The following is a 15696-nucleotide window of genomic DNA, read 5'->3' as shown; positions in this document are numbered from 1 at the left end:
AGACTTGTTTGGTCTTGTCAGGAGAAACAGGTGGTGGTTCCTCACTTTAAGGTAGTGCAGGAGATGGAGGTTTCCTAGGCTTATTATTAAAGGCCTACTAGCTATTAAAGATCACATTTTATTTGGTTGGTTCCATCCCAGGCGCCTGATGGACCCGGAGGGGTTCCGGACGGAGCTTGGGCCATTTCCTGAGGAACTTGTTGCGGCCTGGGAACGGGCCGCGGCGGGGGCCTTAGACCGTGTCGTGCCTTTGCGGCCTCTGACCCGGCGCAGGTTCCAACCGGCTCCTTGGTTCTCCGAGGAGCTGAGAGGGATGAAGCGCCGGAGAAGACGCCTAGAGAGTTCTTGGAGGTCTAGCCGTTCAGAAGCTGATCGGACACTAGTGAAGTCCTATACTAGGGCTTACCTAGTGGCATTGAGGGAAGCGAGGCGTAGCTACGCCTCCTCCCTCATTGCATCGGCAGATAACCGCCCAGCCGCCCTGTTTCGGGTGACCCGCTCCCTCCTACACCAGGGGGAGCGGGATGACCCGTTGCAGGGACGTGCTGAGGAGTTTAACGGTTATCTATACGATAAAATCGTTCAGCTTTGGGATGGTCTGGACCAAGATTGCAGTGATACGGGTGAGACGGCTGAGGGTGGTCTTGGTGACATTTTATGGGATGAGTTTGACCCTGTCGCTCCCGAGGACATGGACAGGTTGTTGGGGAGGCTGAATGCCACCACGTGTTTACTGGACCCGTGCCCCTCCTGGTTGGTGCTGGCCACGCAGGAGGTGACACGAGGCTGGCTCCAGGCGATTCTGGCGCTTCTTTGGTGGAGGTGTCTTTCCGGCCGCCTTGAAAGAGGCGGTGGTGAGGCCCTCCTCAAGAAGCCTTCCCTGGACCCGCTGTTTTAGGTAATTATCGTCCGGTCTCCAACCCGCCGCGGCGAAGGTTGTAGAGAGTATGGTGGCATATCAGTTTCCCTTGCACCTGGATGAAACTGTCTATCTAGACCCGTTCCAGTCCAGTTTCCAGCCCGGTTACAGCACGGAGACGGCTTTGGTCGTGTTGGTGGATGATCTCTGGAGGGCCAGGGATAGGGGTTGTTCCTCTGCCCTGGTCCTATTAGACCTCTCAGCGGCTTTCGATACCATCGACCATGGTATCCTGCTGCGCCGGTTGGAGGGATTGGGAGTGGGAGGCACCGTTTATCGGTGGTTCTCCTCCTATCTCTCCGACCGGTCGCAGTCGGTGTTGACAGGGGGGCAGAGGTCGGCCCCGAGGCGCCTCACTTGTGGGGTGCCGCAGGGATCGATCCTCTCGCCCCTTCTGTTCAACATCTACATGAAGCCGCTGGGTGAGATCATCAGTGGGTTCGGTGTGAGGTACCAGCTGTACGTGGATGACACCCAGCTGTACTTTTCCACACCGGACCACCCCAATGAAGCTATCGAAGTGCTGTCCCAGTGTCGTACGAGGCCGTACGGGTCTGGATGGGGAGAAACAGGCTCAAGCTCAATCCCTCCAAGACAGAGTGGCTGTGGATGCCGGCATCCCGGTACAGTCAGCTAAATCCGCGGCTGACCATCGGTGGTGAGTCATTGGCCCCGATGGAGAGGGTGCGCAACTTAGGCATCCTCCTGGATGAACGGCTGTCTCTAGAAGATCATTTGACGGCCGTCTCCAGGAGAGCGTTCTACCAGGTTTGCCTGGTGCGCCAGTTGCGCCCCTTTCTGGACCGGGATGCCCTGTGCACGGTCACTCACGCTCTCGTGACGTCTCGCCTGGATTACTGCAACGCTCTCTACATGGGGCTCCCCTTGAAGGGCATCCGGAGGCTACAGTTAGTCCAGAATGCGGCTGCGCGGGTCATAGATGGAGCCCCTCGTGGCTCCCGCATAACACCCATCCTGCGCAGGCTGCACTGGCTACCTGTGGCCTTCCGGGTGCACTTCAAGGTTTTGGTGACCACCTTCAAAGCGCTCCATGGCATAGGGCCGGGTTATCTACGGGACCGCCTACTGCAACCAGATACCTCTCACCGACCCATGCGCTCTCACAGAGAGGGACTCCTCAGGGTGCCGTCAGCTAGGCAGTGTCGTCTGGCGACGCCCAGGGTAAGGGCCTTCTCTGTGGGGGCTCCCGCCCTCTGGAACGAACTCCCCCCAGGACTCCGTCAACTTCCGGACCTCCGAACCTTCCGTCGCGAGCTCAAGACACATTTATTCATCTGTGCAGGACTGGCTTAGATTTTAAATTTATAGGGGTTTTAAACGGGTTTTAATATTTATATTTCTATTTTAATAATTGGGCATTAGAATAAGTTTTTTAATGATTATTTTAATTTGTATATTGATGTTTTATATGCCTGTGAACCGCCCTGAGTCCTTTGGGAGATAGGGCGGTATATAAATTCGAATAATAAATAAATAAATAAATAAATTTATTTATTTATTTATTTAATTTTGTCATAACAATATACACAAGCATCACACAAAAAGATTGTATAATATATAAACATATATATGATGAGAAACAAGGAAGTATAAGCATATATATATATATATATATATATATATATATATATATATATATATATATATATAGGGAAAGAAACAATAGGACAGGAACGGTAGGCACGTTTGTGCTCTTATGCACGCCCCTTAAAGTCCTCTTAGGAGTAGTCATTAACAGGAAGGACATTACAATGGATAATTCTATGAGCTAAACCCAGGTCCTGTCGAAGGCAACAGAGTTCCAAGTTTTCTAAACCCAGGATTTCAAGTCTGGTGGGATAAGGTATTTTGTTGGTTACAGAGGAGTGGAGAACACTTCTCGTAAAATACCTTTGGACACGCTCAACTGTATTGATGTCAGAAATGTGGTATGGGTTCCAGACAGGTGAGCTGTAATCAAGAATTGGCCTAGCAAATGTTTTATATGCTCTGGTCAGTAGTGTGGTGTTTTTAGAAAAGAAGCTACGTAAGATTAGGTTAACAACTCTTAGAGCCTTTTTTGCTATGTAGTTAGAAAAGCTCTGAACTTTTCTGCCTTTTGCCTTTTCTGCCTTCTGTTTCATCTTAAAACTGTTTTGGAACTCTTCTGACAGAAACTGAGAAGTGACATATATTTTGAGGTCTGGTATGTTGTCCAGTTTTTTATTACTTTTTAAGTTTATTGAGAAAGTGTGACAGAGAGGTTGGGAAAGGAAGGAAGAATAGGGAGGTGGAAGAAAATTTACCTTACCAGCAGTTTTCCACATGAAAACCCACTGGGAAACCCAAATATATGTTGATTTATGGCAGACATCCAACCCATGGCCCTGGACCATGGGTTGGCCCCACTAGATAATAAAATATTGTTAAAATTATGTTAAAATTATATAAATGTTATTTATATACACTAACTATTAAATATTTTATATGAGGCCAAAGACTGTTCCTTTTCACTCAATGCGGCCCAGGCAAACCAAAGAGTTGGACAAAGTCAGAAAACCCAGATAGAAAAACCATGACTATCTGACATTACATATATATAGTATGTACATATAAGTATTTACAAAGTGTCTACTCTACGGAAAACATCAGATTTTGTTTTCTGGCTCTTTCAGATATGCTTGCCATGAGTATATTAGAAAGCAAAATGCCAGTACCATAGAATATTTATGAATTATGCATAGAGCTTAATGTGTGAAATTCTCTACATTTTAACTTTGGCAAAAGAATTGGTTGTCTGCCATTTCAGTATTTCTTTCCAATATTATATCTAAATATTATTCTTGGATTCATACATATCTGCACTCCATGTAGTGATGTTGTCCAAATTCATCTGATTGGCATATGAGTGCAAATTCAACTACCTGAAGTTTTCTGCCATTACATCAAATCTTAGCCTTTGAAATATCACTTTAAATTTCAGATTTATGCTTGCTTACTTACTTGACATACTTAGCAATAAACATGGGTATCCTCAATACCATGTTCTTTCGGCACCAGTAAAATGGTGACTGTTCTGCAGACTTACTATATTAAAAACAAAATCATAGATAATTAGTGTTCTAGTGACAGAACATTTATTTCCTTGCTAACAGATTACAGAAATATTAGCCAGTTTACTCTTGACATGGGTATAAGCATATTTGTTTGCCACAAAAAGTCACAGGATTTTGTGAAGTTTCATAGATGCTACTAAGTTCTTTGTAATGTCTGTGATTTGTCAAGGGAATCATTTCCAGGGCATACTCCACAGCAGCAGTGATATGTGAGCAAACTGGCAAGCAAGGCTTATTTTGTTGCTGCTAATGTTAATCATGATTCTGGAAGCCTTTTATAATTCCATTTCAGTGATTGATGACTAGGAGACCCAACTGTGAAATAGGTTGATGATTGTAAAGTACATTTGCCAAAGTGTGGGTTACAATCCTATTGCACCATTAAAATCATGTTTAAAATTATGAATCAAAAAGTTAGGTAAAAAAATCTTCATAGTTTTAAATCTTTTTACAACTATACCTTTAAATTGCTGGAAGAAAAATATGTATGAATTAACAGCTAATAAATTTAGAATACTGTTTTCAATTTAACTTGTGTAGATTAATGTTTGTTATTAGAAGTATGCAAATCAGCTGAGATCCAATTCACATTCAAGATTCAAAAGTGGAATGACTTGAATGGAATGTACTTTTCAAGATTCCAATACAAAAAAAAAACCCTTGATTCAAAGCATTTAGTAATTAGCTGGCAGTGAAGATTTAACTGTAGGCTATAATAGGAGGAAGAAGGAGTGAAATGCTACCAGTTCAGGCCGGTTAGCCTGAACTGGTAGTAAAAAATGCTTTAAAAAGTAAAAAAAAAAAGTTCCGATGATTGTGCTTCACTCAGCTGATCTTCGGACCTTTTTATTTTTTTTACTTTTTAAAGCATTTCAAAGCAATTTACAGTGTCTGTATATTGCCTCCAACATCTAGGTCCTCATTTTATTGACCTCAGAAGGATAGATGGCTGAGTCAACCTTGAGCCGGTAAGGATTGAACTCCTGATAGTCAGCAGAATTAGCTTGCAATACTGCATTTTAACCACTGGGCCACCATGGCTCCCTTGAGTTATTTATAAAAATAATAAAGGTAGAATGAAAACAAATAATGAACAGTGATGTTATCTAGCCTTCTTGCCTGTGAGTAATGCTAAATTGTTCTCTTCTAGTTCATGAAGTTATTTCTCTTTCTTGGACATTTGATATCTAATGGAGATTATCATTTTGGCAGTTTGTCCCTCCTTTTCTTCCTGTCTGCCATCCACCATCCAATCCTATCTTATGCTGCAAGTTGTTCTATTTTTATTGCTCCTATTTTTGCTTCTTTTATTTCACCTACTTTATTGCCATGCATATTATCCAATATTCTCTAACAGAATTCCATTTAACAACCATATACTCCATGTATTTCACAATTCTTCAGATTACCACTATCACCCAATATTTGTTTCAAGCATTAAAACTCCTCACCCGTTCTCAGTATTCAATTTATTGGCTGCCATTTCTTCAAAAGACCATGCAAAACTTAAGTTGAGCTGAATCTAGGTACTAGGTACACTGTTCAATTTTTTTAAAAACCAAGCTTTTCCCCCAAGAAAGTTCTTAATAAAAAATCAAAGAACCAGTTATTATCTGAACAGTTGCAATTCAGGGCTGGCTGGATTGTTGACAAGCCAAGTATCTTTTCTGGAAATGTTTTAATTTGTAATATTTGTGCCACTTTTTTTAAAAAAAGTAATGTATATATTAGGACTTTTGGGCTTATAATACATTACAATGTAGAGAAACACTATATGCAATAGCTGAACAGTAAGCACATTATCTTACATTCACTCTTGCAATGAAAACGTTTGATACAAAATAAAAGCGAGACAGAAAAGTAGAAGAAAAATGTAGAGGGATATTCTATTTCTTGGTGGGTGGCATAAAAAGAAATGAAGAGTCAAATGCCTAGCTAAGATTGGCAACTTAACGCTCCACCTCTGGCAGCCATTACCTGCTGCATACCTAGGGAAGCACCCTCCACCATGGAAGATGAAAGAACTTCTGGCAGCCTGTAGGTTGTGAGCATGAGAACTTTGCTTTAAGTTCTTAGATAAATAGTGTTGAATGAATGTTGTTTGTACTTAGTTGTTTTATTTCTTCAGTAATGTTTTCATAATGTTACATTGCTTTTGATTTTTTTTTCTTTTCTGTTTGTATAAGATCTTTGCTATAGGAACATTCTTTTGGCTCTGTAAGAAGCCACTGCGTTGAAATTCTGGAACATATTAATCAGGAGTGGGTTCTACTTACCTTTACTACCAGTTTGCAACAGGATCAGTCACTTCAGTCATGCACGCACTTCTGTGCGTGCGCAGATTGTCCATGACGATGTCCGGATGGGTGGGCGGCGCCTCCTGCCAGTTTTACTACCAGTTTATAAGAACCGGACAAACCAGAGGCAACCCACCACTGATATGGAATAGAATAGAATAGAATAGAATAGAATAGAATAGAATAGAATAGAATAGAATAGAATAGAATAGAATAGAATAGAATTTTTTATTGGCCAAGTGTGACTGGACACACAAGGAATTTGTCTTGGTGCATATGCTCTCAGTGTACATAAAAGAAAAGATACGTTCATCAAGGTACAACATTTACAACACAATTGATGGTCAATATATCAATATAAATCATAAGGATTGCCAGCAACAAGTTATAGTCATACAGTCATAAGTGGAAAGAGATTGGTGATGGGAATGATGAGAAGATTAATAGTAGTGCAGATTCAGTAAATAGTCTGACAGTGTTGAGGGAATTATTTGTTTAGCAGAGTGATGGCCTTCGGGAAAAAACTGTTCTTGTGTCTAGTTGTTCTGATGTGCAGTGCTCTATAGCGTCGTTTTGAGGGTAGAAGTTGAAACAGTTTATGTCCTGGATGTGAGGGATCTGTAAATATTTTCACGGCCCTCTTCTTGATTTGTGCAGTATACAGGTCCTCAATGGAAGGCAGGTTGGTAGCAATTATTTTTTCTGCAGTTCTAATTATCCTCTGAAGTCTGTGTCTTTCTTGTTGGGTTGCAGAACCGAACCAGACAGTTATAGAGGTGCAAATGACAGATTCAATAATTCCTCTGTAGAACTGAATCAGCAGCTCCTTGGGCAGTTTGAGCTTACTGAGTTGGCGCAGAAAGAACATTCTTTGTTGTCCTTTTTTGATGATGTTTTTGATGTTAGCTGTCCATTTTATCTTGCGATAAAATGGATATGATAGAACCTAGAATTTTGAAGGTTTCTACTGTTGATACTGTGTTGTCTAGTATTGTGAGAGGTGGAAGTATGGAAGGGTTTCTCCTAATATCTACCACCATTTCTACGGTTTTGAGAGTGTTCAGTTCCAGATTGTTTTGGTTGCACCACAAGGCTAGTCGTTCGTCCTCTTGTCTATATGCGGATTCGTCATTGTCTTGAATGAGACCGATCACTGTTGTGTCATCTGCGAACTTCAGTAGCTTGACAGATGGATCATTGGAGATGCAGTCATTGGTATACAGAGAGAAGAGAAGTGGGGAGAGCACACAGCCCTGGGGGGGCCCTGTCCTAATTGTACAGATATTTGATGTGATCTTGCTTAGCTTCACCTGCTGCTTCCTGTTTGTTAGGAAGCTTGTGATCCACTTACAAGTCTGTTCCGGTACCTATAGCTGGTTTAGCTTAGTTAGAAGAGTGTTTGGAATGATGGTATTGAATGCTGAACTAAAGTCTACAAAGAGGACCCTTGCATAGGTCTTTGGAGACTCAAGATGTTGTAGGATGTAGTGCAGAGCCATATTAACAGCATCATCTGTTGATCTATTTGCTCGGTATGCAAATTGCAAGGGGTCTAACAGCGGATCCATGTTGGTTTTCAAGTAAGAAAGCACTAGCCTTTCAAAGGTTTTCATGACTACAGATGTTAAAGCAACTGGTCTGTAGTCATTCAGTTCCTTGATGATGGGCTTCTTCGGCACTGGGATGATGGTAGAGTGTTTGAAACAAGAAGGAACATAGCACATCTCTAGTGATTTATTGAAAATATGGGTGAAGATGGGGGCCAATTGGTCAGCACAGACTTTTAAGCAAGAAGGAGTTATCTTGTCTGGGCCTGGAGCTTTTCCTGGCTTTTGTCTGTGAAATAGGTCCTGCACTTCCTTTTCTGAGATCATTAGGGGTTGTGAATAAATATGAATACTTATTTATCATAAAGAAATATTATCCATTCTGATCATGCAGATCTGGCCTTCATGGCACTCATGATTCATATTTCTATCTCAGCTGACAAAATATAGGCTATTGTTGCCCTTAAATCAAAGATGACGTTGGGCGAGCAATTCTGATTTTAAGCTTACTTTTTATTTGCCATTTTTATTTTTTATATATGGTAATATTTGGGAGTGGGATACAGTGGCTCAGTGGCTAAAGCACTGAGCTTGTTGGTCGAAAGGTCAGCAGTTCAGTGGTTCGGATCCCTAGTGCTGCATAACGGGGTGAGCTCCCGTTACTTGTCCCAGCTTCTGCCAACCTAGCAGTTCGAAAGCATGTAAAAAATGCAAGTAGAAAAATAGGACCACCTTTGGTGGGAAGGTAACAGAGTTCCGTGCGCCTTTGGCATTTAGTCATGTCAGCCACATGACCACGGAGACGTCTTCAGACAGTGCTGGCTCTTCGGCTTTGAAACGGAGATGAGTACTGCCCCCTGGAGTTGGGAACGACTAGCACATATGTGCGAGGGGAACCTTTACCTAACAAATCTGCTACATAAATATCATAAAAGCAAAAAAAAAGAGCATATGATAGAAATCAAGAATGGGAAAAAGGAAGAAAATCTACAATACAAATCTCATACAAGCCTCTGGAGCAGCAGAAAGTAGATAGATATGCCACAAACAAATAGACATCTTCAGCAAGTAACTCATGCAACTGACCCTCCAGATAGATATAATTCTTTGAAATATGGTTTACAACCAGAGATTAAAAATCAACAGCTAATACTAATATAACACTGAAATATATGTTGATTTTAGAATCTGGACATTTTTATATTTTCTCAACCTGTGTTCCTTCAAAAATACAGCAGTACCTATTTTAATGTTCTTTACTTATATTTATATATAGATATAATAAACACAACGCAATATGAATATTGAAATATAAATGAGCTTTAATGTAAATGCCACACTTCATTCTGAATAGTTGCTATAGTAGTATAATAGTAATATTTTCATGATAAACTCAATTAACTAGAAACTATATAACGGAAAAGATTTACTTTACTTTTAGATTACTTTAAATTCCATTTTGTTTCACTGGTAATAATTATAAATAATTTCAGTATACTTTCTAAGGAAGAATTGATGCTGACATAAGCTCCCAACTTAAATATCCCCAATTCTTACCCACTATTTAATTTCAAACACATTTATGCCATCAAAATGTTTGCTTGATCTCCACAATTCATTATAAACCTGAAGTGGTGCTCTATTTCCAATTTAAAAACTGCTACAGGTACAAAAATAAGACAAATTCAGCATCATGGTTGCATACTGCATAATGCAATAGTGTTCAGTTAAAAAGAACCACTAATATCAAATAAAATACTTAAAAGAGCTGGATTTGAGAATGTCTTCCAAATCTGAAATAAATAATGAGTTAATTGAAATCTATTATTTATTTAATGCAACTGCCAAAAATTCTTTATTCTTTTTGCAAAATTTTTCCAAGACCCAGCTAGAACCAGCTGTTAAATTTAAATGGAAACTGCTCATTGCAGACTCCATCCTGAAGAGCTATTTGGAGTAATATAAATGTCCTGCAGAAGTGTTTACATTTCCTAGCTGTTCTTTCTGCGCTCCGTTTGCTGAATACGACAGGTTTAAGTAGATCTAAAGTGGATAATATTTTTAATGGTATTGCGTCAGTGGTTCCAGTTTTCTATACAGTCTCTTCTATGAAAACCCTGAAATAAATGTTATGTCACTGACAATGGGCTACTCTAATCTGCAAAATAGAAAGTGTAATAAATAAAGCATACATCTTCAAGCAATTCATTTCAAACATATTTAATTCCAATATATTACTGACTGAAGGTATGTAATGCAATGTAATGGCAAGATTAAGCAAATCAACTTTTGGAAACATTTCCATTGTTACTGTTCAACTATCAAGATATTATAATATCTTTCACTCAATTTCTTTCAACTACGCTTTTGTAAAAATATCCATGGAGAACTATATAATTACGCAAGCACCCAAGGGAACGATCTCATTTATTTTATACATATTTTATGTTTGTTATTTATTTCAAATTCAGGAAGGCTGGAATTAAAACACTGATGGCTAATCTTGGGTAATCTGAAGGCAATTTCAATTTGAAATAATGTGATAAGGACTGCGTTTTTTAAAAATAGGAGGGGCCAAGGTGAAGACTATAAGGAAATGGGTATCACCAAAGGAGAAAGTGAAACAAGAGCATGGATGGATCATGTAGAGGTCAAGAACTGCAAAACAACATAATGAATTATACAGTCATCAATTTATCATGAATTAGTAAGCAATATGTTGCAATTAACAAAAGTGCTTAGGCATCCTGAGAAAAAGACGAATACATTTCATTCCTTAACAATGGCGAGAAAACTCTTTCTGTGACTATCAAGGTTTTCAGTGCAAAGTTCAACTTTAAGGAGACTTTATTGATATTAGTTTGGAACAGTTAATTAATTCATACACATCCCAAAATAAAATTATTGATGTTTCTGTGCATATTTATACTGCAAAAGATTGTTCTCAATGCATTGTTGGACATCTTTCTCTGTTTTCTTGCTTGAGAGAGAGGAATAAGGTTAGGGTCTCAACTGGAATACCCTGGAATCCTGTATCCAATTTTTAGGTCACCACTTTACAAAAAAAGATGTTGAGACTTTGGAAAAAGTGTAAAGAAGAGCAACTACAATGATAAAAGACCTGGAGACAAAAATATATGAAGAACGGTTGCAGGATTTGGGTTTGGCTATTCTAGAAAAAAGAAGGACTAAAGGGGACAATATTCCAGTATTTGAGAGGTTGCCATAACAAGGAGGGGGGTCAATTTATTTTCCAAAGCACCAGACAAGAAACAATGGATGGAAACTAATCAAGGAGAGAAGCAACCTGGAATTAAGGTGAAACTTCATAAGAGTGAGAACAATTAACCAATGGAACAGCTTGCTGTCATAAGTTGTGGGTGTTTCATTACTGGAAGTTTTTAAGAAGAGACTGGATAGTCACTTGTATGAAATGGTTTAGGGTCTCCTGCTTGTGCTGGGGATTGGACCAGAAGACCTCAAAGGTCTCTCCAGCTGTATTATGGTTGATTGATTGATTGATTAACATCAAATGGAAAAGGCAAGTTTTCAACAGGCAAAATTTGGTAAGGAACACTATGATAGTGAGATTCACTTTCATAGCCATTATTCTGGGAGCAAATGAGGAATGTACCCTACAGAACCCAGAACCTCAGAGAATGCCATATATAATCAAGGGCTCTCTTCCCCCAAAATGCTTCAGGACTCACATTTACAAAATGAGATAGTTAGCTTACTTGCCTATGCAACTGATAAAATCTATTTTCATGTTTGCAACTCTTTTTGAAGTTCTTTGCCACAATAAAGAAGTGTTCTTATTCAAACTGAAAATAAATCTCTCAATGTTAAAACTAATGCAGAATATATATGAAGTACATATATTTTATAATGAGCAATGAGCAGTGTGTGTAACTTAAAAAACAGAAAAAAATTAGAGGCTAAATACATACAGATTTTTCTCCTCACTGTCTATAGATTTTGGATTTTAATGAAGAATATTAGTTTTCTTCAGAAGTGTCTCAAGTGTAATTTTGGGCATTCCTTGCCTCCTCTCCTAGTAACAGAAACAAATAGTAGTGTTTCCATGCACCATTTATAGAGACATTCAGGAAACTGATTAACATTCATTGATGTACCTTGCTTCCTCTGTGTTGTGAATATTCAGTGCTCTACTTCAGGCCTGCTCATGTTCTGTGATATTTAGTAAGCTGGTTTCACTTATACATGTGCAATTTTTATTATCTTGCAAAAAAAATAATGTTTTCACACATCTGTCCACCTCAGTATGAACTCTGTATATTAGAAAATTTCTGATCATTAGTTCCTCATAGAAACATTATAAATGCTGTATTGTGTGATTTCATAACAAAATAATAACAGAATAACAGAGCTGGAAGAGACTTTGGACATCTTTTAGTCCAACACCATTCAATCAGAAAACCCAATATCATTTCAGAGAAATGGTTGTCCAAATCTCTTCTCCAGTGTTGGAGCACCCAAAACCTCTGGAGGCAAGTCATTCCATTCTAACTGTCAGAAAATTTCTCCTTAGTTCTAGGCTGGTTCTCTCCATGATTAGTTTCCATCCATTGCTTCTTATCCTGCCTTCAGGTGCTTTGGAAAATAGGTTGATCCCCTTTACTTTGTGGAAGCCAACAAAAGATATCAACTCCATTTAAAAAATGTATTATGTTTCTACCCCAAACTACCAATTAAAGAGCTCAAAGAGCTTTTCTTGGGATCATCTCTCATGGAAGAAAGGCTTTCCCTACCCGATAGGGACCAGGTCACCCTGAACAACATTCCTGAATGGAGGTCAGCAGATGAAATAAGGATGGAGAAATATTGTCGTTTTTTCACCTTTATTGCTATGAAGTAACCCTAATATGACATAGTTAGACTTGCTTTGACTCTTCCTCCAACAAACTCTCTTTTGATTGAAAATATTCACAAGAGGAATGGGAAATGAGGCAATTTTCACTCATTTTGTCGTCTCCTCTATCATTCATCTTACATATCCAGAAATCAGCTCTGAAAGATTTTCTACTTGTCCAAGATGATTTGGACAAACTCTGGGGAGACACTTTTAATTCACATATTAGCTAATAACATAACACGTACATTTTTGACATGAACGATACTTGACTTGAGGAAATTTTCATTTTATATACATTTGGAGATGCCACAATTTTGGAAAGGGGCTACTCTACTTGATGAAGAAATGGCTTTGTGAGAATTCTTACATATTCCTACCTACCTGTAGCATCCATTTTGAGATTGCTTTGCAGGTTGACAATTCCAGTAAGCATTTGGAAGAAATGCTTGGAAGAAATGCTGGAAAACATTCTTCATGCTTTCTTAAAATAATTATGACCAAGGCCTGATATAATCTCATTGCTTTGTTTTCTAAATATTGCTTAAGGCTTAAACTCACAGAACTAAAACACTAAAAAGACAGCAATGCTAAAATATTAAAATTATCAATAAAAACAGTTTAAATATATAAGAAAAACAGGAGAAACAATTTACAAAGGCAATTCTGTAACTTTTTATAGTTATAATATGATTTACATTCAATTCTTTGAATGCTGTCCCATTCCATGTAACAGCCCTATGAATAAATGAACCTTTAATTTATCTAAAGGAAATTACTGTATGATATAAGGGTACCTGTATATCATTGTTTTTTATAGGTAGCCCTCAAGTTACAGTAGTAGTTGGGAGCAAAATTTCTGTTGCTATGTGGTGAAGCTTAAGAAAGGTGGTCGGTTGAGTCTGTTGAAATTCCTTTCCTTCTATTTTAGCTCTGGTACCACACTTCCAACACTGATGAGAAAATGTGCAAATGTGCCAAAAGGGCAATTACGGTGAGTAGAAGTTGAAACACCCCTGTGGTCTTAAGTTTGAGTCACGCCACAATATTTTGATCACATGACTGCAGGGGTACCATAAGAGTAAAACTTCAGGAATCACGTATAAGTACCATTTGCTGTCATTTCTTCAAATGGCAGCTGAACCAATGGTTGTTAAGCAAGAATGACCTATACTCTGTTTTAAGTATGTTAAGTAAGAATGTTATTAGACCCTACCCCTGAGATCTGGAAGGCCCCTACCCACCTAGCCTTCCAAACAAACTTTGTAAACCTGACTTTTCCCACAAGGAATGAAATAGTCGGAGTTTGGAGCCTGATATAGTTGTTCATGGATATGCACTAATTTGTTGAGAATTGGGATGTCAGGAGTTTCTATGTTGGTTTTTATGCTTTTTATTGTTTGTGAAGCACCCTGGGCTATGTCACATAAGATGGGTGATTAGATAAATTTAATAAATGAATAATTAAGTTCCTTGAAGGGATCAAACAAGTATTCTGGTACAAAAATACTGTAGAATACTAAGCAAATAAAATTACCCACTTTGTTTCTGTAGAAACTAATTCTAAAGAAGGTTGTTTGGTTAAGTCCTTCTTAACTTTATCTTCCATTAATCACATTTTGGTTTCTTACTTCATCCTGTTGATGTAAATATTTCATTAAATTATAATATGATTTGAGGAAAAGCTTTACTCTTTGTGTATTGCCATCTTTTTCCCATTTGGAAGAAACAGCAGCTTAAATAGTTGGGACATGGTGGTAATGGTCTATTGACAGCCTGATAATATATTGATAATATAATGATCCTAATTAAAGCTATTCCAAATCATTATGTATCACTACATCTTGTGGAATTCATTTTCACAGGATAATGATGTATCATATAAAGAAATATTTCCTTTTTGTAGTCCTCAATCTGCTGCCAATCAATTTCACAGATAATCCCAAATCAAACATTGAGATAAAAAAAAAAACTTTCCACCCCTAAACTTAATTTAAGCATTTTCTAGGAAATAAGGTTGCATGTTATATATGTTTGTGTTTTTACTTCTTTAACACAACATTTTTGTAACATCTTCATAAAACCTCAGTAAAATAATAAAATCTTGACTCAGCTGTGGAATCATCCTGTGGAAATAAAGTAAGAAGATGGAGAGGGGGGAAAAACTCCAGATTTTGTCACTCTTGAAATATGACCAAATCTACTTTCACTAAACCCATTAAATAAAAAAAAACTTGCTATTATTAAAGGAAAGCTTGAAAGTGTAAATACACTCATTCCCAATGAAATCAACACCATCAACCTGATTTGTAACTATTCCCTTAATGCTGCCATAAAGTTTATTGCACTAAAAACACTGGCCTGACATATTGCTTTCCTCTTCCCCAAGATGTGTTTCACCTTTTGTGGCATTGCTACCATAAATCCCAGGATCCAACAGCCCCTTGTCTGCAAGTGATTTCAAGTGCTATCATAAAAATGAAACAGACAGCTTAATTTGAGTTCCAGACTTAAGGAAACCTAACTAAAATATTAGCATAATTTCACTGAAGACAGAGGAAATTGTTTAAATGTGTGTATTAGAGAGTGTCTGCAATTCAATCCATTCTGTCAGTAAGCTCTTGGGTGCCACCCAGTGAATGATTTAACAGCATTGTTAAGGTGGACCACGATAGACCATGTACCATATATGCTGCTCTGAAGATAGGCAGTCCAGAAAGGAGAAAGTAAGGATGTTTCAAACATTCATGACACATTCATAATAAGCTTTATATCTTCTCTGGAACATTTATCCTAGACAGAGCAGTCTCTTCAATTTGTGTCATGGATCAATAATTAGGACGTTTTGTTCTTACACATGTGTTTTTCCAGAGAAATTAATCTGGAGTTTTCCACATATATATGAATGAAATTGGCTTTTTTGAATTCACACAGGAAATGACAG

The sequence above is a fragment of the Ahaetulla prasina genome, chromosome 3 (genome assembly GCF_028640845.1).
Source record: "Ahaetulla prasina isolate Xishuangbanna chromosome 3, ASM2864084v1, whole genome shotgun sequence".
NCBI lineage: Eukaryota > Metazoa > Chordata > Lepidosauria > Squamata > Colubridae > Ahaetulla > Ahaetulla prasina.
The sequence above is the reverse complement of the archived record's forward strand: the minus strand, read 5'-3'. Positions refer to the sequence as shown.